Genomic DNA, 23,344 nt, shown 5'->3' on the forward strand with positions numbered 1-23,344 from the left:
AACATCAATTTGGTCGATAGAAAAATTCTCAAACCAGCCTGGAATCACTCCAGGAAGTTGTTGCATTCAAACGATCAACGGGGCCCCGGGGTTTATGTGTGGAGGGATTGAATTTTCGTTGAAAATTACCATTCGATTTGGAGAGACTCGAAATCTCAGCTCCCTAAACGCACAATTCCGCTGAATAAATATTTTGTGTAACAACATCAGTTAAATTGGAAATATATTAGAAATTCATGTTTCTTTTCAAATGCAGCAGCACTACACTTCCCAGTCTGGAAGAAAATTATAATGATGAAATCTAGAAATTACAGAGGGAGACCTGTGCAGACCGAATGGTCACATGATGACCTGATGACGCAATTAAAATGATCACGTGTCTGGATTCCGGCAGTTCTCCCCGGATCGCGGTCAGAGCACAAGCCAGGAGCAGCTGCTCAATTATTAAATCAGTTATTTTTTATTACAGCTCCTTGGTCGCCAGTCATTGAGAGACCAGCATTTCTCTTAAGGGCAGCACGGTAGCATTGTGCATAGCACAATTGCTTCACAGCTCCATGGTCCCAGGTTCGATTCCGGATTGGGTCATTGTCTGTGCGGAGTCTGCACGTCCTCCCCGTGTCTGTGTGGGTTTCCTCCGGGTGCTCCGGTTTCCTCCCACAGTCCAAAGATGTGCGGGTTAGGTGAATTGGCCAATGATAAATTGCCCTTAATGTCCAAATTGCCCTTGGTGTTGGGTGGAGGTGTTGAGTTTGGGTAGGGTGCTCTTTCCAAGAGCTGGTGCAGACTCAAAGGGCCGAATGGCCTCCTTCTGCACTGTAAATTCAATGATAATCTATGATTAATCTAGGACAAAGGTTTGGCACAACATCGTGGGCCGAAGGGCCTGTTCTGTGCTGTATTTTCTATGTTCTATGTTTTCTATGTTCTATGTACATGGTGTCAGGAGTGGGCAGTATGGCAGAAGGACTCCACCGCATCAACCTCCTTGGATCATAGAATCGTAGAATCTCCAGCGCAGAAGGAGGCCATTCGGCCCAACGAGTCAGCACTGACCCTCCGAATGAGCACCGCAGCAACTCTCTTCAAGAAGAGGTTTAATAGATACTGCACCAGCAGCCCGGTTAGCTCAGTCGGTAGAGCATGGGACTCTTAATCGAGCCCCACGTTGGGCACATATATATTATTATCGGGAAATATTGATGCCGAATGAACTGTCTTCATAACAGGAACACAAGGTTATGTCGCTGGACTGGGAATCCAGGGGTCTGAACTAACCCTTGGTGACAAGATTTAATAAATCTGGAATTGAAATTTCGTCTCATGTTCTGCTTCAGACGGATCATATTTCCACAACAGGGATTGATTTGACTGAACCACAGTGAAGATCTGTCACCGGCAGACTCACGGTTCCACGACACAGAGAGAACAGTTGCATTTCAGAGAGCTCAGTTACACAGCAGGATATACATTTACAAACAGGGCCTTCTCCACCTCAGCACCTTTTCTGTGTCATTGTGTGTGTCCTGATAGTCTCTTCCTGCTTTTCTATGTGTCTTTCTCTGTCTGTTACAGCCGTGCTGATGTTACGTATTAATCTCACTTTTCCCAAACAATAATTATGATTGATAGATACAGACAGATTTCCACACTGACATTCAGTACCAATGTCTAATAGAGACTGAAACCCACCCTTACATACAGTCCCGGACATTGACTCATAATGAAGGAATTCTGCTCTCACAACCTGTCCCAGAGACTGAGGTGCAGAGTGTTCCCTCCACTCGCGAACACTACCTGTGATTTACAGATACAGAACAAATCTCAGTCAGGTGAGTAGCAGAGTTTGATGGGGACGACATGGATTCCACAATCACCTTCTCTGCGCCAGATAATCAGATGCAGTCGACACGCGGTGCCTGTGTTGTTTTAACAAGAGTTTACAGAAGAACCGGAACACATTTACACAATACCAGGGTATAAGACGTAGGAGCAGAAGTAAGCCATTCAGCCCATCGAATACGCTCCGTATTTTAATGAGATTATGATTGACCTGATATATGACGTGTTATGACCTCATACGGTGGCACGTTGTCACAGTTGCTACCTCACAGCTCCAGCGATCCGGTTCAATTCCAGCCTTTGGTCACTGACTGTGTGGAGTTTGCACTTTCTCTCCGTGTCTGTGTGGGTTTCCTCCGGGTGCTGCGATTTCCTCGCACAGTCCAAATGTGTGCGGGTTAGGTGGACTGTCGATGCTAAATTGCCCCTTAGTGTTCAGAAAGTTGGGTGGTGTTACAGGGATGTGGTGCAGAGATAGGGACGCTGTCACAGGGTCGGTGCCGAGTCGATGGGCAGAATGGCCTCCTTTTACATTTTAATGATTTCATGATAATCCTCATGTCCACTTTCCCGGGTTTTTATATCTAGATTTCATGATGAACCTTTAAAACCAACATTCCAACCAAGCCTCAGGTACCAGTAACTCCTCAATGGTCGTTAATTTCCCGGCTGTCTATCATTTGGTCAGTCTGAGGAAGTCACGTCCTGGAAATGTCATACATTGATCCAGTTCTAAAGTAAATTAAGTCGCTCTAGTCCCTGATGACCATAGGCTGCTTTCCCCGTTGACGGTGAGATCTGACTGGTGGTGATTTAACCTGAGAATCATAAGACCATAAGACATAGGAGCGGAAGTAAGGCCATTCGGCCCATCGAGTCCACTCCACCAATCAATCATGGCTGATTGCAACACCATTTACCCGCTCCCTCTCCAGAGCCCTTAATTCCTCGAGAAATCAAGAATTTATCAACTTCTGTCTTAAAGACATTCAACGTCCCGGCCTCCACCGCCCTCTGTGGCAATGAATTCCACAGACCCACCACTCTCTGGCTGAAGAAATTTCTCCTCATCTCTGTTCTAAAGTGACTCCCTTTTATTCTAAGGCTGTGCCCCCGGGTCCTAGTCTCCCCTGCTAATGGAAACAACTCCCCTACGTCCACCCTATCTAAGCCATTCATTATCACCATACCCCAGGCGAGGGGCAAGTTTGTGAAGGCTGGGTTTTCATGATTCCGTTCTATATTTACCGTGTGATCAGAATCTAATTAACCTGGTGTTGTCTCTGTTAATATTGTCTCATGGTAAGGCAAACATCACCGATTGGATAGACGAGTGATCGTTCTTCAGTCTTGTCATGGACGGACCCGCTGAATATTGAGGCACTTTCTGAAAAATTTACCTTTCTACCAGGAATAGTCTCATCCCAACACAATAATTTATCATTAATCTGCTCCAAATATACTTTCATGACTCGCTGAAAGAATATACTCTATTTCCTGGAGATACCGGTAACTCAATGATCAGACTATGTCCATCGTGAAGTGTGTGTTCCGATGATCGACGGATTCCTCTCTGAAGCCGGGAACGTTTGTTCTTGTTGTCAAATGCTGGTTGATTCCAGTCTTTCAGCGGGGGCCCTTCACACTGTGTGGAAACATCTTGGACATGATATTGAAGTGTTTCACATCAGTGAAACATCATTCTCAAAAGTCCCTGAATATGCTGGGAATTCGTTTTACTGACAAAATCTGCATTTCTATCATTGACCACCGGGCTGAAATGAAATGAGATGAAAATCGCTTATTGTCACAAGGAGGCTTCAAATGAAGTTACTGTGGAAAGCCCCTAGTCGCCACAGTCCGGCGCCTGTTCGGGGAGGCTGGTACGGGAATTGAACCATGCTGCTGGCCTGCCTTGGTCTGCTTTCCAAGCCAGTGATTTAGCCCTGTGCTAAACCAACCCGTGAAGACAAAGTGGCGCATATTTTCCATCAATTCATGGATGCAACACGAATTAAGACTTTTTGACGCATGCATTTGTGGGTTGAGGTGGCCGAGTGGTTAAGGCGTTGGACTGCTAATTCTCTGTGCGTTCGAATCCCATCCTCGTCGATTTTTCATCCGCTAGTTGCTCGGAAGTGGGACTCATTTTTCCAAGATGGGTCTGCAGTAACTGATGTGACAATCCAGTCCAAGTTGTCAGGCCAGATTGCAGCGAGTTGTGTTGGAAAAGCGAGAATTCAAAATTCAGTCTTGTTCTGATTGAGATGAATTGATCGGATAGTGAGAGAGGAACCACTTTGATTTGATTTATTGTCCCATGAAAATTATTTTTCTGCTACCAAGGGAACATACACATTACATAGGTAGTAGACAGAAAAAGTATAATCGACAGAGCACATTGACAAATGGTACATGGACAAACAGTGATTGGTTACAGTGCGGAACAAGGGGCCAAACAAAGCAAACCCATGAGCAAGAGCAGCATAGGGCGTCCTGAATAGTGTTCTTACAGGGAACAGATCAGTCCGAGGGAGAGTTGTTGAGGAGTCTAGTAGCTGTGGGAAAGAAGCTGTTCCTATGTCTGGATGTGCGGGTCTTCAGACTTCTGTACCTTCTGCCTGATGGAATAATCAGTAAAAAGGTAAAACCTGGGTGGGAGGGTCTCTGATAATGTTGTCTGCTGTCCTGCGGCAGCGGGAGTTGGAGACAGAATCACTGTGCGGGTGGCAAGCTTGTGTGATACGTTGGGCTGATGTCACCACACTGCAGTTTCTTGCGACCTTGGGCCGAGCAGTTGCGATCCCAAGCTGTGATGCAGCCCGATAGGATGCTCTCTGTGGTACATCTGTAGACGTTTGTGAGAGTCGATGCAGACATGACGAATTTCCTGTCCTTCCGTAGGAGGTAGAGACGATGTTGGGTTTCTAGACTGTTGCATCAACATGAGTGGACCAGGACAGACTGTTGGTGAGGGTGACACCCGGAAATGTAAAGCTATCCACCATCTCCACTTCGCAGCCATTGATGTAGAGGGTGTGTGTGTTGTGCAACGCTTCCTGGCGTCGATGATCAGTTCCTTGATCTTTCCGACATTTAGAGACAGGCTGTTTTAGGTACACGATGCAACCAAGTGATTTATCTACCTTCTGTGTCTAATTCGTCATTGTTTGCGATACGACCTACCGCCGTGGTATCATCCACAAACTTATAGATTGAGTTGGAGCTAAATCCTGCCACACAGGATATGCCTCCATATTCAGCGGGTCCGGCCATGACAAGACTGAAGAACGATCACTCGTCTATCCAGTCAGTGAGGTTTGCCTCACTGTGAGACAAGATTGTCTAAGAGAACACCAGATAAATTAGATTCAGATCACACGGTTATACTAGAACTGAATCATGAAAATCCCGCTTTCTCACAATTCCCGTTCCAGCCTCACCGAACAGACGCCGGAATGTGGTGACTCGGGCTTTTCACAGTAAATTCATTGAAGCCAACTTGTGACAATAACAGATTATTATTATTATTATTACTGCTCGTCGCCTGAGGTATGGTGATCCTCAGGTTAAATCACCACCAGTCAGATCTCACCCTCAAAGGGGAAAGCAGCCTATGGTCATCAGTGACTAGAACGACTTAATTTACTTTAGAACTGGATCAATGTGTGACATTTCCAGGATGTGACTTCCTCAGACTGACCAAATGATTGACAGCCGGGAAATTAACGACCATTCAGAAGTTACTGGTACCTGGGGCTTGGTTGGAATGTTGGTTTTAAAGTTTCATCATGAAATGTAGAGATAAAATCCCGGGAAAGTGGACATGAGGGTTATCATGAAATCATTAAAATGTAAAAGGAGGCCATTCTGCCCATCGACTCGGCACCGATTCTCTGAAAGAGCCTCTGTGTCCCCACCACATCCCTGTAACACCACCCAACTTTCTGAACACCAAGGAGCAACTTAGCATGGACACTCCACCTAACCCGCACACATTTGGACTGTGCGAGGAAATCGCAGCACCCGGAGGAAACCCACACAGACACGGAGAGAAAGTGCAAACTCCACACAGTCAGTGACCAAAGGCTGGAATTAAACCCGGATCGCTGGCGCTGTGAGGTAACCACTGTGACAACGTGCCACCGTATGAGGTCATAACACGTCATATATCAGATCAAGCATGATCTCATTGCAATACGGAGCATATTCGATGGGCTAAATGGTTTACTTATGCTTCTATATCTTATACCCTGACATTGTGCAATATTCTGCTATTTGTCTCTAAAACCTTGTTAAAACAATGTTTAGCGAGTTGGTCACACCGCAGGTGAAAGGTACTGAAGGAGATAGAAAATGGGTGACCAAAAGACAGAGCAAGAGTAGGAAAGCAGTGCAGGTGTCCCCTGCGGTCATCTCCCTGCAAAACAGATACACCGCTTTGGATACCGTTGAGGGAGATGGCTCACCAGGGGAAGGCAACAGCAGCCAGGTTCATGGCACCGTGGCTGACTCAGCTGCGCAGCCGGGCAGGAAGAAGATTGGCAGGGCTATAGTGATAGGTGACTCAATCGTAAGGGGAATAGACAGGCGGTTCTGCGGACACAATCGAGACTCCAGGATGGTATGTTGCCTCCCTGGTGCAAGGGCAAAGGATGTCTCGGAGTGCCTGCAGGACATTCTGGGGGGGGGGGGGGGGTGAACAGCCAGCTGTCGTGGTGCACATAAGCACTGATGATATAGGTTAAAAAAACGGGGTGAGGTCCTACAAGCTGAATTCAGGGAGTTAGGAGTTAAACTTAAAAGTAGGGCCTCAAAGGTAGTAATCTCAGGATTGCTACCAGTGCCACGAGCTAGTCAGAGTAGGAATGTGAGGATAGATAGGATGAATGCGTGGCTCGAGAGATGGTGCAAGAGGGAGGGATTCAAATTCCTGGGGCATTGGAACCGGTTCTGGGGGTGGTGGGACCAGTACAAACCGGACGGTCTGCACCTGGGCAGGGCTGGAATTGATGTCCTAGGGAGAGTGTTCGCTAGAGCTGTTGGGGAGAGTTTAAACTAACGTGGCAGGGGGATGGGAACCGACGCAGGAATTTGGAAGGTAGTAAAACAGGGACAGAAACAAAAGGCAGTAAGGGGGAAAGTGTAAGGCAGAGAAGCCATAGTCAAAAATCAAAAAGGGCGACAGTACAAGGTACAGTGACTGAGGGGAGCTCCGTGAATAGGACCAGGAATACTAAAAGGAATAAAACGGGAAGTAAAAACATGAATGGTAAGCGACGCAGCAGGTTGTTACATGACTTTATGGGTTCAACCACAAGGAAAATCAGGAGAAAGGTTAAGAGGAAATATAACTTAGGAGAGGTTACTGATCGAGGTGGTAAGATACAGAACAGAGGTAAAAAAGCCAACATAAGTGTACTTTACCTGAATGCTCGTAATAATCAGAATAAAGTAAATGAGATGGTGGTGCAAATCATCGTGAATGACTATGATTTAGTGGCCATTACTGAAACATGGTTAAAGGATGGTGTCGACTGGGAGTTAAATATCAGAGTAAATCAAACTATACGGAAGGGCAGAGTGGTTGGTAAGTGAGGTGGTGTAGCTCTGTTATTTAAGGATGACATCTGGGCAATAGTAAAGGATGACATCGGTGCTATGGAGGATAAGGTTGAATCCATTTGGGTGGAAATCAGGAATAGTAAGGCAAAAAAGTAACTGATAGGAGTCATCTATAGGCCAACAAATAGTAACATTATGGTGGGGCAGGCAATAAACAAAGAAATAACTGATGCATGTAGAAATTGTACAGCAGTTAACATGGGGGATTTTAATCTACATGTCGATTGGTTTAACCAGGTCGGTCAAGGCAGCCTTGACGAGGAGTTCATAGAATGTATCCACGACAGTTTCCTAGAACAGTATGTAATGGAACCTACGAGTGAACAAGCGGTCGTAGATCTGGTCCAGTGTAATGAGACAGGATTGATTCAGGATCTCATAGTTAGGGATCCTCTCGGAAGGAGCGATCACAATACGGTGGAATTTAAAATACAGATGGAGACTGAGAAAGTAAAATCAAACACGAGTGTTTTGTGCTGATAGAAAGGAGTTTACAGTGGGATGAGAGAAGAACTAGCTAAGGTAGACTGGGAGCAAAGACTTTATGGTGAAACAGTTGAGGAACAGTGGACAACCCTACAAGCGATTTTTCACAGTGCTCAGCAAAGGTATATACCAACAAAAAGGAAGGACGGTAGAAAGAGGGAAAATCGACCGTGGATATCTAAGGAAATAAGGGAGAGTATCAAATTGAAGGAAAAAGCATACAAAGTAGCAAAGATTAGTGGGAGACTAGAGGACTGGGAAATCTTTAGCGGGCAACAGAAAGCTACTAAAAAAGCTATAAAGAAGAGTAAAATAGATTATGAGAGTAAACTTGCTCAGAATATAAAAACAGAGAGTAAAATTTTCTACAAATATATTTTAAAATAAATAGTGACTAAGGTAAACATTGGTCCTTTAGAGGATGAGAAGGGAGATTTAATAATGTGAGATGAGGAAATGGCTGAGTAACTGAACAGGTTTTTTGGGTCGGTCTTCACAGTGGAAGACACAAATAACATGCCAGTGACTGATGTAAATGAGGCTATGACAGGTGAGGACCTTGAGAGGATTGTTATCAATAAGGTAGTAGTGATGGGCAAGCTAATGGGGCTAAAGGTAGACAAGTCTCCTGGCCCTGATGGAATGCATCCCAAAGAGCTAAAAGAGATGGCTAGGGAAATTGCAAATGCACTAGTGATAATTTACCAAAATTCACTAGACTCTGGGGTGGTCCCGGCGGATTGGAAATTAGCAAACGTGACACCACTGTTTAAAAAAGGAGGGAGGCAGAAAGCGGGTAATTATAGGCCAGTGAGCTTAACTTCGGTAGTAGGGAAGATGCTGGAATCTATCGTCAAGGAAGAAATAGCGAGGCATCTGGATGAAAATTGTCCCATTGGGCAGACGCAGCATGGGTTCATAAAGGGCAGGTCGTGCCTAACTAATTTAGTGGAATTTTTTGAGGACATTACCAGTGCGGTAGATAACGGGGAGCCAATGGATGTGGTATATCTGGGTTTCCAGAAAGCCTTTGACAAGGTGCCACACAAATGGTTGCTGCATAAGATAAACATGCATGGCATTAAGGGGAAAGTATTAGCATGGATAGAGGATTGGTTAGTTAATAGAAAGCAAAGAGTGGGGATTAATGGATGTTTCTCTGGTTGGCAATCAGTAGCTAGTGGTGTCCCTCAGGGATAAGTGTTGGGCCCACAATTGTTCACAATTTACAGAGGTGATTTGGAGTTGGGGACCAAGGGCAGTGTGTCCAAGTGTACAGACGACACTAAGATGAGTGGAAAAGCAAAAAGTGCAGAGGATACTGTAAGTCTGCAGAGCGATTTGGATAGGCTAAGTGAATGGGCTAGGGTCTGGCAGATGGAATACAATGTTGACAAATGTGAGGTTATCCATTTTGGTAGGAATAACAGCAAAAGGCATTATTATGTAAATGATAAAATATTAAAACATGCTGCTGTGCAGAGAGAACTGGGTGTGCTAGTGCATGAGTCACAAAAAGTTGGTTTACAGGTGCAACAGGTGATTAAGAAGGCAAATGGAATTTTGTCCTTCATTGCTAGAGGGATGGAGTTTAAGACTAGGGAGGTTATGCTGCAATTGTATAAGGTGTTAGTGAGGCCACACATGGAGTAGTGTGTTCAGTTTTGGTCTCCTTACTTGAGAAAGGACATACTGGCACTGGAGGGTGTGCAGAGGAGATTCACTAGGTTAATCCCAGAGCTGAAGGGGTTGGATTACGAGGAGAGGTTGAGTAGACTGGGGCTGTACTCGTTGGAATTTAGAAGGATGAGGGAGGATCTTATTGAAACATATAAAGATTATGAAGGGAATAGATAGGATAGATGCGGGCAGGTTGTTTCCACTGGCAGGCGAAAGCAGAACTAGGGGGCATAGCCTCAAAATAAGGGGAAGTAGATTTAGGACAGAGTTTAGGAGGAACTTCTTCACCCAAAGGGTTGTGTATCTATGGAATTCCTTGCCCAGTGAAGCAGTAGAGGCCCCTTCATTAAATGTTTTTAAGATAAAGATAGATAGTTTTTTGAAGAATAAAGGGATTAAGGGTTATGGTGTTAGGGCCGGAAAGTGGAGCTGAGTCCACAAAAGATCAGCCATTATCTCATTGAATGGTGGAGCAGGCTCGAGGGGCCAGATGGCCTACTCCTGCTCCTAGTTCTTATGTTCTTATCTGGACCACAGACTCCGAGTGCCGACTGCGTCTGGTTATGTGGCGGAGAGAAGGTGATTGTGGAATCCATGTCGTACCCATCAAACTCTGCTACTCACCTGACTGAGATTTGTTCTGGATCTGGAAATCGCAGGTAGTGTTCGCGAGTGGAGGGAACACTCTGCAACTCAGTCTGTGGAACAGTTTGTGAGAGCAGGGTTCCTTCAATATGAGTCAATATCTAGTACTGTATGTGAGGGTGGGATTCAGTTTCTATCAAACATTGGTACTGAATGTCAGTGTGGAAATCTTTCTGTATCTATCAATCACAATGTCTGTTTGGGAAAAGTGAGATTAATACGTAACATCAGCACGGCTGTGACAGACAGAGAAAGACACACAGTAAAGCAGGAAGAGACTATCAGGACACACACACAATGACACACAGAAAAGGTGCCGAGCAAACCAGCAAGATACTGAGATGGAAAAACTGGTTATTTACGAAAATGTGTTTCCTGCTGCACACATATAGGCCCTGTTTGTAAATGTATATCCTGCTGTGTAACCGTGCTCTCTGCTGTGTAACTGTGCTCCCTGCTGTGTAACTGAGCTCTCTGCTGTGTAACTGAGCTCTCTGCTGTGTAACTGTTCTCTCTGTCGTGGAACCGTGACTCTGCCTGTGACAGATCTTCACTGCGGTTGTGTCAAATCATTCCCTGTTGTGGAAATATGTCCTCTCTGAAGCAGAACCTTTCTGCGCCATTACTGAGACGAAATTTCAATTCCAGATTTATTAAGTCTTGCCACCAAGGGTTAGTTCAGACCTCTGGATTCCCAGTCCAGCGACATAACCTTGAGTTCCTGTTGTCAAAACAGTTCGTTCAGCATCAATATTTTCAGATAATAATGTAGACCGCCCAACGTGGGGCTCGAACCCACGACCCTGGGATTAAGAGTCCCATGCTCTACCGACTGAGCTAGCCGGGCTGATGCTGCACTGACTATTAAACTTCTTCCTGTCGAGAGTCGCTGCGGTGCTCATTCGGAGGGTTAGTCTTGACTCGTTGGGCCGAATGGCCTCCTTCTGAGCTGGATATTCTACCATTCTATGATCCAAGGATGTTGATGCGGTGGAGTCCTTCTGCCATACTGCCCACTCCTGACACCATGTAGAAATGCTGGTCTCTCAATGACTGGCGACCAAGGATTTGGAATAAAAATAACTGACTTAATAGTTGAGCAGCTGCTCCTGGCTTGTGCTCTGACCGCGAGCGGGGAGAACTGCCGGAATCCCGACACGTGATCATGTTAGTTGCGTCATCAGATCATCATGTATTCTATCGACCAAATTACTAATGAATGACACATTGGACGCACCTGCGATGGCCGAGTGGTTAAGGCGTTGGGCTTAAACTCCAGTGTGGTTTTCCCGCGCAGGTTCGAGCCCTGCTCGCAGCGACTTTGATTCGGAATGTTTGTTCAACTCCTCCCACAAGCCGCTGACTCCGGAATGAATCGGAATTCCGATTGGCTGTAAATAAACGGTTGGAACGTTCTTCGAGTTCAGTCCGGTATGTACCATTTTTTGGGGAAACTGAACAAAATATAAAGATGGAAACGTGATTTGCTTTCATTCAGCTGAATGTATTTCTGGGTAAAAAGATCGTGGTAGAAATGGAACATATTTTATCTCTCTATCTGTTTCTTTGTTTCTTTCTCTCTCTCTCACTCACTGTTTTTGTGCTTCTCCGGGGACTGATTGGATACACAGTGAAACTCAGCCCCATCTCACCCCAACTCTTTTGGACGAATACGTCCTGGTGATGGACGGTCCTGAATCAGTGGAAGAATCGACAAACTGTTCCATTCTTGGCTCTGTGAGAAGTTCCATTCCTGGTTGTGAGGTGGCTCTGAGATAAAGGGATCGAGAGAGAACGAGGTGACTGCAGTCTGACTCTTACTCTGAAAACCAGTTAGTGCGCCCTTGTAGAAAGTGGATGTGCCTGAGAACAGGAGGAAAGCAGATCATGGGCCTGTGATTGATTTTATTGAGCCGGACATTGAAAAGTGAAGCAAACTTTTAACCAGTCAGCGCCTGTCTGAGAGCTCGGAAGGAATTACGGCTGACATTGAGACAGTACAGAGTGAATTGTAACAGCAAATCGAATCTTCAAGAGGTGTTGGTATATTGATTTCAGAGAGAATGTCATAATACCATAAAAGATCAGTTGCGCTTGTTTTTGTTTTGTTCGGTAATTTGGGGAATCTGTTTGGAGCGGGTGCAGTTGGTCAATATCTGTGCCTCTTGCTTGTCCAGCTGCCCGTGCAACAGCAGCTCCATTCCTATCCAGATGTGTGGACACAAACGGCAAACCCACATTATTGTATTCCCGAGGAGGTTCTAAACCCGCTCGCAGCGGCTCTGCTCCGGAATATTTACTCAGCTCCATAAACAAACCACTGACCACACAAAAGACCGGGGCTCCCATTGCCTCTCATTGATGGTTTTCACCCAATTTGGCTGTTTAAGGAATGAAAGCAAAAATTTATCGCGTCTGGTAATCAGCATTTTTAAATAAACTACACTAAACGTATAAAACAATACTTTATAAATGATAATTAACCAATATTAATCAATATTAATAATGTTTCCTGCAACGATTGGAAGGAAAAGCCCATCCCATCAGATCAGGATATGTTGGGAATGGACCGGAGTGAAACATTCCCAGACCATGTCCAACATGTTTCTCCTCAGCATGAAAACTCCCCGCGGAAAGACTGAAACAGACACTCATTTGATCACATCATGATTAACATCACTCACACCTTAACCATGAGACCACTGGGGAAGTCATGATGGCTTCGAATTTCTCCTAAAATGCCAACTGAACCCAATGACTGGCAGAATGACATAAACACGATATTGCCGACGCGCAACCACAGGCCGACTTGTCGAGTGGTGAAATCTGACATCACTGCTTCTGATCATCACCAGAACAGAGAGATAAATGTCCATTGTTCATTCACATTTCTGATTTATAATTGTGGGGAAACTGATGGGCTTTGGGACGCAATTAAAAGTTATTTTAACTGAGATCAAATCAGCGGCTGGCTCGTTGGTCTGGGGAGACCTGAGCCACACACAGCAGCAGAGACTGCAGATAGAGAATGACTCGAATATTCACATGTCACACCAGAGAACACATCGGAGAACACTTCAGCAGTCAAGGGCATTCAGCCTCTGATCTCCGGGTAAGCGTGACAACAGAATCGCCGAGCAGAAACTTGTAGCCAAGTTCCGCACACATGAGTACGGCCTCAACCGGGACCTTGGATTCATGTCGCATTCCATTCGCCCCGCACCATCTGGCCTGGGATTGCGGAATCCTACCAACTGTCCCGGCTTGAGACAATTCCCACCTCTTTAACCAGGGGTTACCCCTATCTCTGGATCTGGAAAGATTTAATTACCTGCAAATGCTCGTATTCAAAACATTTTCTTCCATCTTTGACTTTGTCTATATACATGTTTCCGGAACATACCTCTTCATACACCTGAGGAAGGAGCAGTGCTCCGAAAGCTAGTGTTTGAAACACACCTGTTGGACTTTAACCTGGTGTTGTCAGACTTCTTACTGTGCACATCAGAGACTGAGAGGTAAAGATTCATTCACCACCCAAATGCCTATATGCCCCCCCCCCCCAACGGACACACAAGCGCAATGCCACTGAAAGTGTTGTCATGATTCTGATATGCAGACGTTTTAACGGAAACTGGCAAACAACAGAATGATTTTATCCATTCTATAACAATATCAGAGATTGATCATTACAGATTTAGTTCCACCTTCACACAGAATTTCAGAGAATGAAATATACTGAATGAATGACAGACTCTCAGACAGTCCCAGAGACTCTCTCAAAGCGATTTAACTGAATCCCAAAGACAGATTGTTACAGTAGATGTGCAACAATCCTAGGAATTACCGGAATATTATAAATATGGAATGAATCTGACTCTGTCATACAGTGTCAGAGACTGAAATATACATGAATTATATTTCAAAATTGATCGCATTTAGCAGGGTGGTAGTGTCAAATAACCCGATGGAGCGAATCCTCAATGTGAAGATGGGGCCTTGTCTCCACAAGGACTGTGCAATGGTCACTCTGAACATATAGAGTATGGGACACGGAGTTCCACAGACTGAATCCTACTTTCCACACACCACTGACTGGATTGGATTGGATTTGTTTATTGTCACGTGTACCGAGGTACAGTGAAAAGTATTTTTCTGCGAGCAGCTCAACAGATCATTAAGTACATGAGAAGAAAAGGGAATAAAAGAAAATACATAATAGGGCAACACAACATATACAATGTAACTACAAAAGCACTGGCATCGGATGAAGCATACAGGGTGTAGTGTTAATGAGGTCAGTCCATAAGAGGGTCATTTAGGAGTCTGGTGACAGTGGGGAAGAAGCTGTTTTTGAGTCTATTCATGCGTGTTCTCAGACTTCTGTATCTCCTACCCGATGGAAGAAGTTGGAAGAGTGAGAAAGCTGGTCGGAGGGATCTTTGATTATGCTGCCTGCTTTCCCCAGGCAACGGGAGGTGTAGATGGAGTCAATGGATAGGAGGCATGTTTGTGTGATGGACTGGGCGGTGCTCACGACTCTCTGAAGTTTCTTGCGGTCCTGGGTCGAGCAGCTGCCATACCAGGTTGCGATGCAGCCAGCTAGGATGCTTTCTTTGGTGCATCTGTAAAAGTTGGTAAGGGTTAATGTGGACATGCCGAATTTCCTTAGTTTCCTGAGCAAGTATAGACGCTGTTGAGCGTTCTTGGTAGTAGCATCGAAGTTGGTGGACCAGGACAGATTTTTGGAGATGTGCACCCCTCGGAATTTGAAACTGCTAACCATCTCCACCTCGGCCCTGTTGATGCTGACAGGGGTGTGTACAGTACTTTCCTTCCTGAAGTCAATGACCAGCTCTTTCGTTTTGCTGGCATTGAGGGAGAAATTGTTGTTGCCACACCACTCCACTCAGTTCTCTATCTCCCGCCTGCATTCTGACTCGTCGTTATTCGAGGTCCGGCCCACTATGGTCGTATCGTCAGCCAACTTGTAGATGGAGTTGGAACCAAGTTTTGCCACACAGTCGTGTGTGTACAGGGTGTAGAGTAGGGGCCTAAGTATGCAGCTTTGCGGAGGCCCGGTGTTGAGGACTATTGTGGAGGAGGTGTTGTTGTTCATTCTTACTGATTGTGGTCTGTTGGTCAGAAAATCGAGAATCCAGTTGCAGAGTGGGGAGCCAAGTCCTAGGTTTAGGAGCTTTGATATGAGCATGGCTGGGATTATGGTGTTGAAGGCGGAGCTGTAGTCAATAAATAGGAGTCTGATGTAGGAGTCCTTGTTTTCGAGATGCTCCAGCACAATTGAGCTGAGACAATAAGCTTCGGGAGGCAATGATAAGCTGGTTTGAGTGAGTCGCAAATGTGATTTGGCTCGTTGGTCTAGGGGTATGATTCTCGCTTAGGGGCTACCATTTGTGATAAAATGCGAGAGGTCCCGGGTTCAAATCCCGGACGAGCCCTGTTGTTGCTTTTTTTAAAATCACGACGATCATTGAATGAAGTCGGGAGCAGGTTTGCGCCCCAGAGAATATATCAGTGCTGAACACGTGAAGAAACGAACACATCATTTAAAGACCGTTTCACCATGGTGTAGGACTCTGAATGTATCCTCAAACATGTAAAACAAACGAACGCTTGTGCATCCAGGTAGTTGGCTGAATGCAATGGTTGTATGTAACCCCGATAAATCTTTGATTTATTTGCTGAACAAGAATCTTTCAATCTCTGCCTTAAAAATAATCAATGTCCCGCTTTCGCCGCCTTCTGAGGTAGAGTTCCAAAGTCGCACAACTCTCTACGAGGGAGAAATTTCCCCATCTACGTCCGAAAAGGGTGACATCCGTTTTTTTCACTCCCACAAGCAGTGACATCCTTTCCACGTCCACCTTGTCAAGACCATTCAAAATCTGATGTACTTCAATCAAATCAACTGTCAGTCTTCACATCTCCACTGGAAACAAGTGCAGTCTCTCTAACCTTTCCTCAATAGCAAACCCGCTCAAAGAACAACAAAGAACAGAGACAAGTACAGCACTGGAACAGGCCCTTCGGCCCGTCAAGCCCGTGCCGACCATGCTGCCTGACCAATGACGAATCTAAAATATTTTACACTTCCTGGGTCCGTATCCCTCGATTCCCATCCTATTCATGTATTTGTCAAGATGCCGCTTAAATGTCACTATCGTCGTTGCTTCCATCACGTTCTCCAGCAGCGAGTTCCAGGCACCCACTGCCCTCTCTGTAAAAAAACTTGCCTTGTACATCTCCTCTAAACCTTGCCCCTCGCACCTTAAACCTATGTAATTGACTAGTAATTGACCCCTCTACCCTGGGGAAAAGCCTCTGTCTATCCACTCTGTCTATGCCCCTCATAATTTTGTAGACCTCTATCAAGTCGCCCCTCAACGTCCGTCATTCCAGTGAGAACAAACCGAGTTTATTCAACCGATCCTCATAGCTAATGCCCTCCATAACAGGCAGCATCCTGGTAAATCTCTTCTGCACCCTCTCTAAAGCATCCACATCCTTCTGGTAGTGTGGCGACCAGAATTGAACACGATACTCCAAGTGTGGCCTAACTAAGGTTCTAGACAGCTGCAACATGACTTGCCAATCTTGTACTCAATTCCCTGGCCAATGAAGGCAAGCATGCCGTAGCCGTCTTGGCTACCTTCTCCACCTGTGTTGCCCCTTTCAGTGACCTGTGGACCTGTAGACATAGATCTCTCTGACTTTCGATACTCTTGAGGCTTCTACCATTTACTGTATATTCCCTACCTGCATTAGACCTCCCAAAATGCATTACCTCACATTTGTCCGGATTAAACTCCATCTGCCATCTCTCCGCCCAAATCTGCAAAAGATCTAAATCCTGCTGTATCCTCTGACAAACCTCATCGCTATCCGCAATTCCACCAACCTGTGTGTCATCTGCAAACTTACTAATCAGACCAGTTACATTTTCCTCCAAATCATTTATACACACTACGAACTGCAAAGCTCCCAGCACTGATCACTGTGGAACACCACTAGTCCCAGCCCTCCAATTAGACAAGCACCCTTCCATTGCTACTCTCTGCCTTCTATGATCTAGCCAGTTCTGTATCCATCTTGCAAGCTCACCCCTGATCCCGTGTGACTTCACCTTTTATACTAGTCTACCATGAGGGACCTTGTCAAAGGCCTGACTGAGGTCCATATAGACAACATCCACTGCCCTACCTGCATCAATCATCTTTGTGGCCTCTTCGAAAAACTCTATCAAGTTAGTGAGACACAAAACCATGCTGCCTCTCACTAATATGTCCATTTGCTTCCAAATGGGAGTAGATTCTGTCTCGAAGGATTCTCTCCAGTAATTTCCCTACCACTGACGAAAGGCTCATTCCTGGCACCAATCGAGGAAACCTTCTCTGAACCGTCTCCAACATATTTACATCATTCCCTAAATAAGGAAACTAAAACTGCGCAGAATTAGCGAAATGTGTAGCTCCTGGAATAAAAGGGACAGTAGCAATATGGATATAAATGTGGTTCAATAATCAGAAACAGAGTATAATGGTCAATAGAGACTTTTCGGACTGGAAGAAGGTTTGTAGTGTTTCACATGGCTCCCTACTGGAACATTTGCTTTCCCTGATATAGAACAATGTGCTAGATCATGGTGTACAAAGAACAGTTTCAAAGTTTGGGGATGGTACAAACTTGGAAATTTTGGAAACTGTGCCATGGACAGTCTAGAACTTCAAACGACAAAAGATGATTTTCAGTCTGGAGACGTGTGAGATTATGCATTTTGGTAGGGAAGTATAGAATCATAGAATTTACAGTGCAGAAGGTGGCCATTCGGACCATGGAATCTGCACTGACTCTTCAAAGAGCACCCCCCTGAAGCCAACACCTCCACCCTATCCCCGCACCCCAGCAACCCCATCTAACCTAAGGGCAATTTAGCCTGGCCAATCCACCTAAACTGCACATCTTTGGAGTGTGGGAGGAAACCGGAGCACCCGGACGAAACCCACGGAGAACACAGACAGTGATCCAAGTGGGAATCGACCCTGAGACCCGGCGCTGTGAAGCCATAGTGCTAACCACTATGTTACCGTGCTGCCCCTCAACTATTTATGGGATGTAGGAGCAGACAGAGCTGGGTGTATATGTGGATAGATCATTGAAGGTGGACAGGTGGAGAGAGCAGGTAATAAAGCAAATCTTATTCTGGGCTTTATAACGAGTGGAAAACAGAACAAGAGGAAGGAGGTTATGCTGAATCTGTACAAGGCGCCAGTTAGACATCAGATGGAATATTTTGCACAGCTCTGGGAGCCACAATATTGGAAGGCTGTGGACGTATTGGGCAGCGTGCAGAAGAGGTTTACAGGATTGATTCCATTTAGGAGGCTAGATTGGAGATGTTGGGAACGTTCTCCTTGGAGAGGATAAGGCAGAGAGGAGATATGATCGAGATGTTCAAAATCATAATATCAACATATTAACTGACCCACCCTTTACAGCCCTATTCGGTTCATGCAAACATTTCTACAGATACACTATACTCCGAGAGAAGAAACTACTCATCATTTCTGGTTTAAATGGGCGGCCACTTACTCTGAGATTATTCCTTCTGGTCCAAGACTCTCCCACATGGTGAACCAGCGTCTCAGCATCTATCCTGTCAAGCCCCGCCCCCCGCCCCTGAAAATCTATTAAATCAGTGAATTTGAATGGTGGGATTTATTCCGTGTCCCAAAGATTCGTTCGGGCCTCTGGATTCCCAGTCCAGTAACATAATCTTACATCCCTCTGAACAAAAAATCAGTTGATCCAGCTCATTATTAAACATCTTGGGCCAGTGGGCCGATGAATGGCAAATAGAGTTTAATTTGGATAAGTGTGATGTGATGCATTTGGGTCGATCAAATCAGGGCAGGACCTACTCAGTTAATGGGAGGGAGTTGGGGAGAGTTACAGAACAAAGAGATTTAGGAGTACAGGTTCACAGCTCCTTGAAGCTGGAGTCGCAAGTGGACAGGATGGTGAAGAAGCCATTCAGTATGCTAGTTTTTATTGGACAGAATATTGAATACAGGAGTTGGGACGTCTTGCTGGAGTTCATAGATCATAGAATTTACAGTGCAGAAGGAGGCCATTCGGCCCACCGAGTCTGCACCGGCTCTTGGAAAGAGCACCCTACCCAAGGTCAACACCTCCACCCTATCCCCATAACCCCACCCAACACTAAGGGCAATTTTAGACACTAAGGGCAATTGTATCACGGCCAATGCACCTAACCTGCACATCTTTGGACTGTGGGAGGAAACCGGAGAAAACCCACGCACACACGGGGTGGATGTGCAGACTCCGCACAGACAGTGACCCAAGCTGGAATCGAACCTGGGACCCGTGAAGCAATTGTGCTATCCACAATGCTACCGAGTTGTACAATACATTGGCAAGACCACACACGTTATGCTGTGTTCAGTTATGCTCACCCTATTATAGGAAGCATATTGTTAAACTAGAAAGAGTGCAGAAGAGATATACGAGGGTGTTCCCAGGACTTGATGGTGATTTATAAGGAGAGGCTAGTTAGGCTGGGACTTTCCCCGCTGGACTGTATGAGTCTTGGGGTGAACTTACAGAAGTCGAGACAACAATGAAGAGCATAGCTAAGGTAGTCGGCATCTTTTCCAAAAGGTAGAGAAGTCTAGAATGAGAGGGCATAGGTTTAAGGTGAGAATGGAGAGATACAAAAGAGAGCAGAAGGGAAATTTCCTCACACAGAGGGTGGTGGGCATCTGGAACGGGCTTCGTGAGGCAGTGGCAGTGGTGAGGAAGCGGGCACGATTTTATCTTTTGAAAAGCAGTTGGACAGTTTCATGGGCAGGGTGGGTAGAAAGGGATATGGGCGAAATGCGGGCAAGTGGTACTAGCTTAGTGATAGAAACTGGGCGGCATGGTCAAGCTGGGCCGAAGGGCCTGTTTCCATGCTGTCAACACCTATGACTCTATGACTCTAACCATCTTCCTGAGGACATTAGAATTCCCTCCACAGAATTGTATTGAACCGCTTGATACACAATCATTTCTTTATCCAAATCAAACAGATCTTGTGGATTAATTAGGGGGTAAACGAAATACTAAGATGAGAGAGAATTGAATAAACTGAGCTGAGGAAGGAAAACTGGATTGTCAGCAAGTTATACCGGATTTCTGTATAAAACGACCGCGGCAGGCCTCGAACCTGCAATCTTCTGATATCATCACTCGATTTCCCCAAAGTCAGACTCCTTATCCATTAGGCCATGCGCACTGATGTTTAGCCCATTTAAATAAATACTGCAATTATATGTGTTTCATTTCTGTTTTTTGATGATCCGCTGTTTCCCAGATCCCAGAAAATACAAGGGAAAGCTCCAGCTGCCGGACATGGTCATTTTCAAAGTGGAAAAGCCCTTCACTCTGTGAGCTGTGAAGATTCATGGAGGCTCGGGGACTCTCAGGCCGGCCAGGGCTCTTTATCCGGCTCCATTCACAGGAAAAGTGACCTCAGTTTCCACAATAACATCCGCTCTCTCTGAAACCCCCAAACTGAAATTCAGACTCACCATTAAGGTGAAGACTCCGGATTGCGGTTCCCGCTCCTGCTGTTTAATACAGATCACTATAACTGTGTAGTGAGCAGAAAGAAATTGCTGTTGTTTGTAAACATTTCTTACTGAACTCACTGTCATTCTGCATTAACAGGACGAGATGAATCTGCTGCTATTTGACAAATTTGCTCAAGCAGGTAAATATGAAATATATTATTTGCATCGTGGAATGGAGTCATTTCGAGAGCATTTCTACAGAGAGAAATTCCTGGAACAAGCTGCAGAAAAACTCCGCGCGCCTGACATGATTTCAACGCAACCTTCTGATCTGGAGTCAGGCGCGCTCCCGTTGCGCCACAAGCGCAAATTAACTCAGAGATTATTTTTATTTATTTACACTTTGACTGTGTTCTGTACATCAGCAACTGTGCGAAAGAAACGCAGAGAAGTCAGATTGAAGGATACTAAAGGGCCCTGAAGTAAAGCAGCTGTACCACGTGGTTAAGGTGATGCACAATAATCCATTGTGCTCTGTACACGTGGCTTCAAATCCCATCCTCGTCTGTAACGTGTCTGTTGTGTCTCTGTTTGGTCCACTTCATGAGGGTGAAGTGAAAAAGCTGCGGCTTTTAGCTGTTGTTTGACGGCTTGTGGGTGAATAGTGAAACACTGTCCATAATGAAACCATATTAAAAATGATGAGAAAGTTACTTATTTCACTCCCCAATTGCGCCCAAATTCTGAGTTCGGAACTGTTTCTCTTTCTCGGTTTGAAACTCACGAAGTGGCGCAAAAATATACAACCAGCTTTTTATTGCGATGGCCGGGAATGGAACCCGGGTCAACTGCTTGGAAGGCAGCTATGCTCACCACTATACCACCATCGCTCACTGAAAGAATCAGATTCCAATTGGTACTTTAGATTAGCTTGATAAACTGTTTTGGAACACATTCATACTGAGCGTAAGTTATTTCACTCCAATGTAAAATGCTCCTGAATGAGAGTGTCCGTGTCGCACGGCTCCCGTTCTGCCAGGAGATGGCACCAGTCCACAATAAATGTATTTATCTCATTGATTTCTAATGTTGTGTGTGTCATTACTTTGGACACTTACTCTGGCCTGAGACCGTAACTTGTCCTTGTGTCCTGATGCTGCCGTTTTCACCCTATTTCAGTAATCGTAGAATGGCTCCAGTGCGGAAGGAGGCCATTCGGCCCATCGAGTCAGCACTGACCCACGGAAAGACCACCCGACTTCGGCCCAATCGCACCTAACCTTTCGAATACGTCAGGATGGCCGAGTTCAGGTCGCAGTCTCCTCTGGAGGTCAGGGCTCGAATCCCACAACTGACATTGACCTTTACTCCGCGAGGCACCATCCAAACCTGGAACCCCTCCCTAACAGCACTGTGTGTGTACATACACCATATGGACTTGCAGCGGTTCCAGAATGAGGTGTGAGCCAGGGGTTGATGTTAATCTGAGGCTCCGAGTATGAAGCGAGACATACAGTAACCCACTTACAGAAACATCTACACATTAAAAGAGCGGAATCACTTGCGGATAGATTACAAGTTAGACTTCCTTCTTTGAGCAATCTTATTGAAACTAAGATCAATTCAGTTCACAGACTTTTATCCCCAATAAACACCGTCAATTCACATGTATCACAAATACTGAACATGTAAATAATCTGCGCAGAATGCGCTGCGGATTGATGTCATAAAGCGTGAAACATTTGCACATTAAGTAGCAGAGCAGAATCTGAGGGACAGACAATAGTTGGCCCTTTTTCAGATCAAGTGAGTGGCTCTGAAAAGAGCCTTTGGGTTATTAGATTAAAGAATGGTCGCTTCACTTTTTGCCGGCGCCAGCGCTGGTTTTCTTGGGCAGCAGCACGGCCTGGATATTAGGCAGCACCCCGCCCTGAGCGATTGTCACCCTTCCCATCAACTTGTTGAGCTCCTCGTCGTTGCGGACGGCCAGCTGCAGGTGTCTGGGGATGATGCGGGTCTTCTTGTTGTCCCGGGCCGCGTTGCCGGCCAGCTCGAGGATTTCAGCGGTCAGATACTCGAGCACAGCAGCCAGATAGACCGGGGCTCCGGCCCCCACACGCTGGGCATAGTTGCCCTTTCTCAGGTGCCTGTGAACACGGCCCACCGGGAACTGCAGTCCAGCCCGGGAGGAGCGAGACTTGGCCTTGGCTCGAGCTTTACCGCCGGTCTTTCCTCTTCCAGACATTGTCCCAATCTCACAAACACTTTCACAGAATGAACAATTTCACCAGCATTTACTCTTTTATAAACTGACGGCTCCTCTGATTGGTCGCTGCTCAGTTCACCTCATTTGCCTATATTCTGCACCAATCAGCTCACTGGAAACAGAAGAGGGCGGGATTTACCCACAACAACCGGCAGAAGCTGAGAATTTGTCCATTTCAAAAAGCCGCCAATTTCATTGTGGGAAAGGA

At 45.7% G+C, this 23,344-nt stretch overlaps 4 non-coding genes across 4 annotated transcripts; 2 read left to right on the forward strand and 2 right to left on the reverse strand.

The window, feature by feature from the left end:
• Nucleotides 1–11,052: 11,052 nt before the first annotated feature.
• On the reverse strand, nucleotides 11,053–11,125 carry trnak-cuu (transfer RNA lysine (anticodon CUU)). Its single transcript has one exon. It is a non-coding gene; the product is annotated as a tRNA-Lys (tRNA).
• Nucleotides 11,126–11,514: 389 nt separating this feature from the next.
• Nucleotides 11,515–11,596, forward strand: trnal-uaa (transfer RNA leucine (anticodon UAA)). The gene has a single exon. It is a non-coding gene; the product is annotated as a tRNA-Leu (tRNA).
• Nucleotides 11,597–15,646: 4,050 nt separating this feature from the next.
• Nucleotides 15,647–15,737, forward strand: trnap-agg (transfer RNA proline (anticodon AGG)). The gene is given in 2 exon segments: nucleotides 15,647–15,682; nucleotides 15,702–15,737. It is a non-coding gene; the product is annotated as a tRNA-Pro (tRNA).
• A 5,951-nt stretch (nucleotides 15,738–21,688) lies between these two features.
• Nucleotides 21,689–21,760, reverse strand: trnag-ucc (transfer RNA glycine (anticodon UCC)). Its single transcript has one exon. It is a non-coding gene; the product is annotated as a tRNA-Gly (tRNA).
• Between the last annotated feature and the right edge of the window lie 1,584 nt (nucleotides 21,761–23,344).

The sequence above is a fragment of the Scyliorhinus torazame genome, chromosome 24 (assembly GCF_047496885.1).
Source record: "Scyliorhinus torazame isolate Kashiwa2021f chromosome 24, sScyTor2.1, whole genome shotgun sequence".
Classification (NCBI taxonomy): domain Eukaryota; kingdom Metazoa; phylum Chordata; class Chondrichthyes; order Carcharhiniformes; family Scyliorhinidae; genus Scyliorhinus; species Scyliorhinus torazame.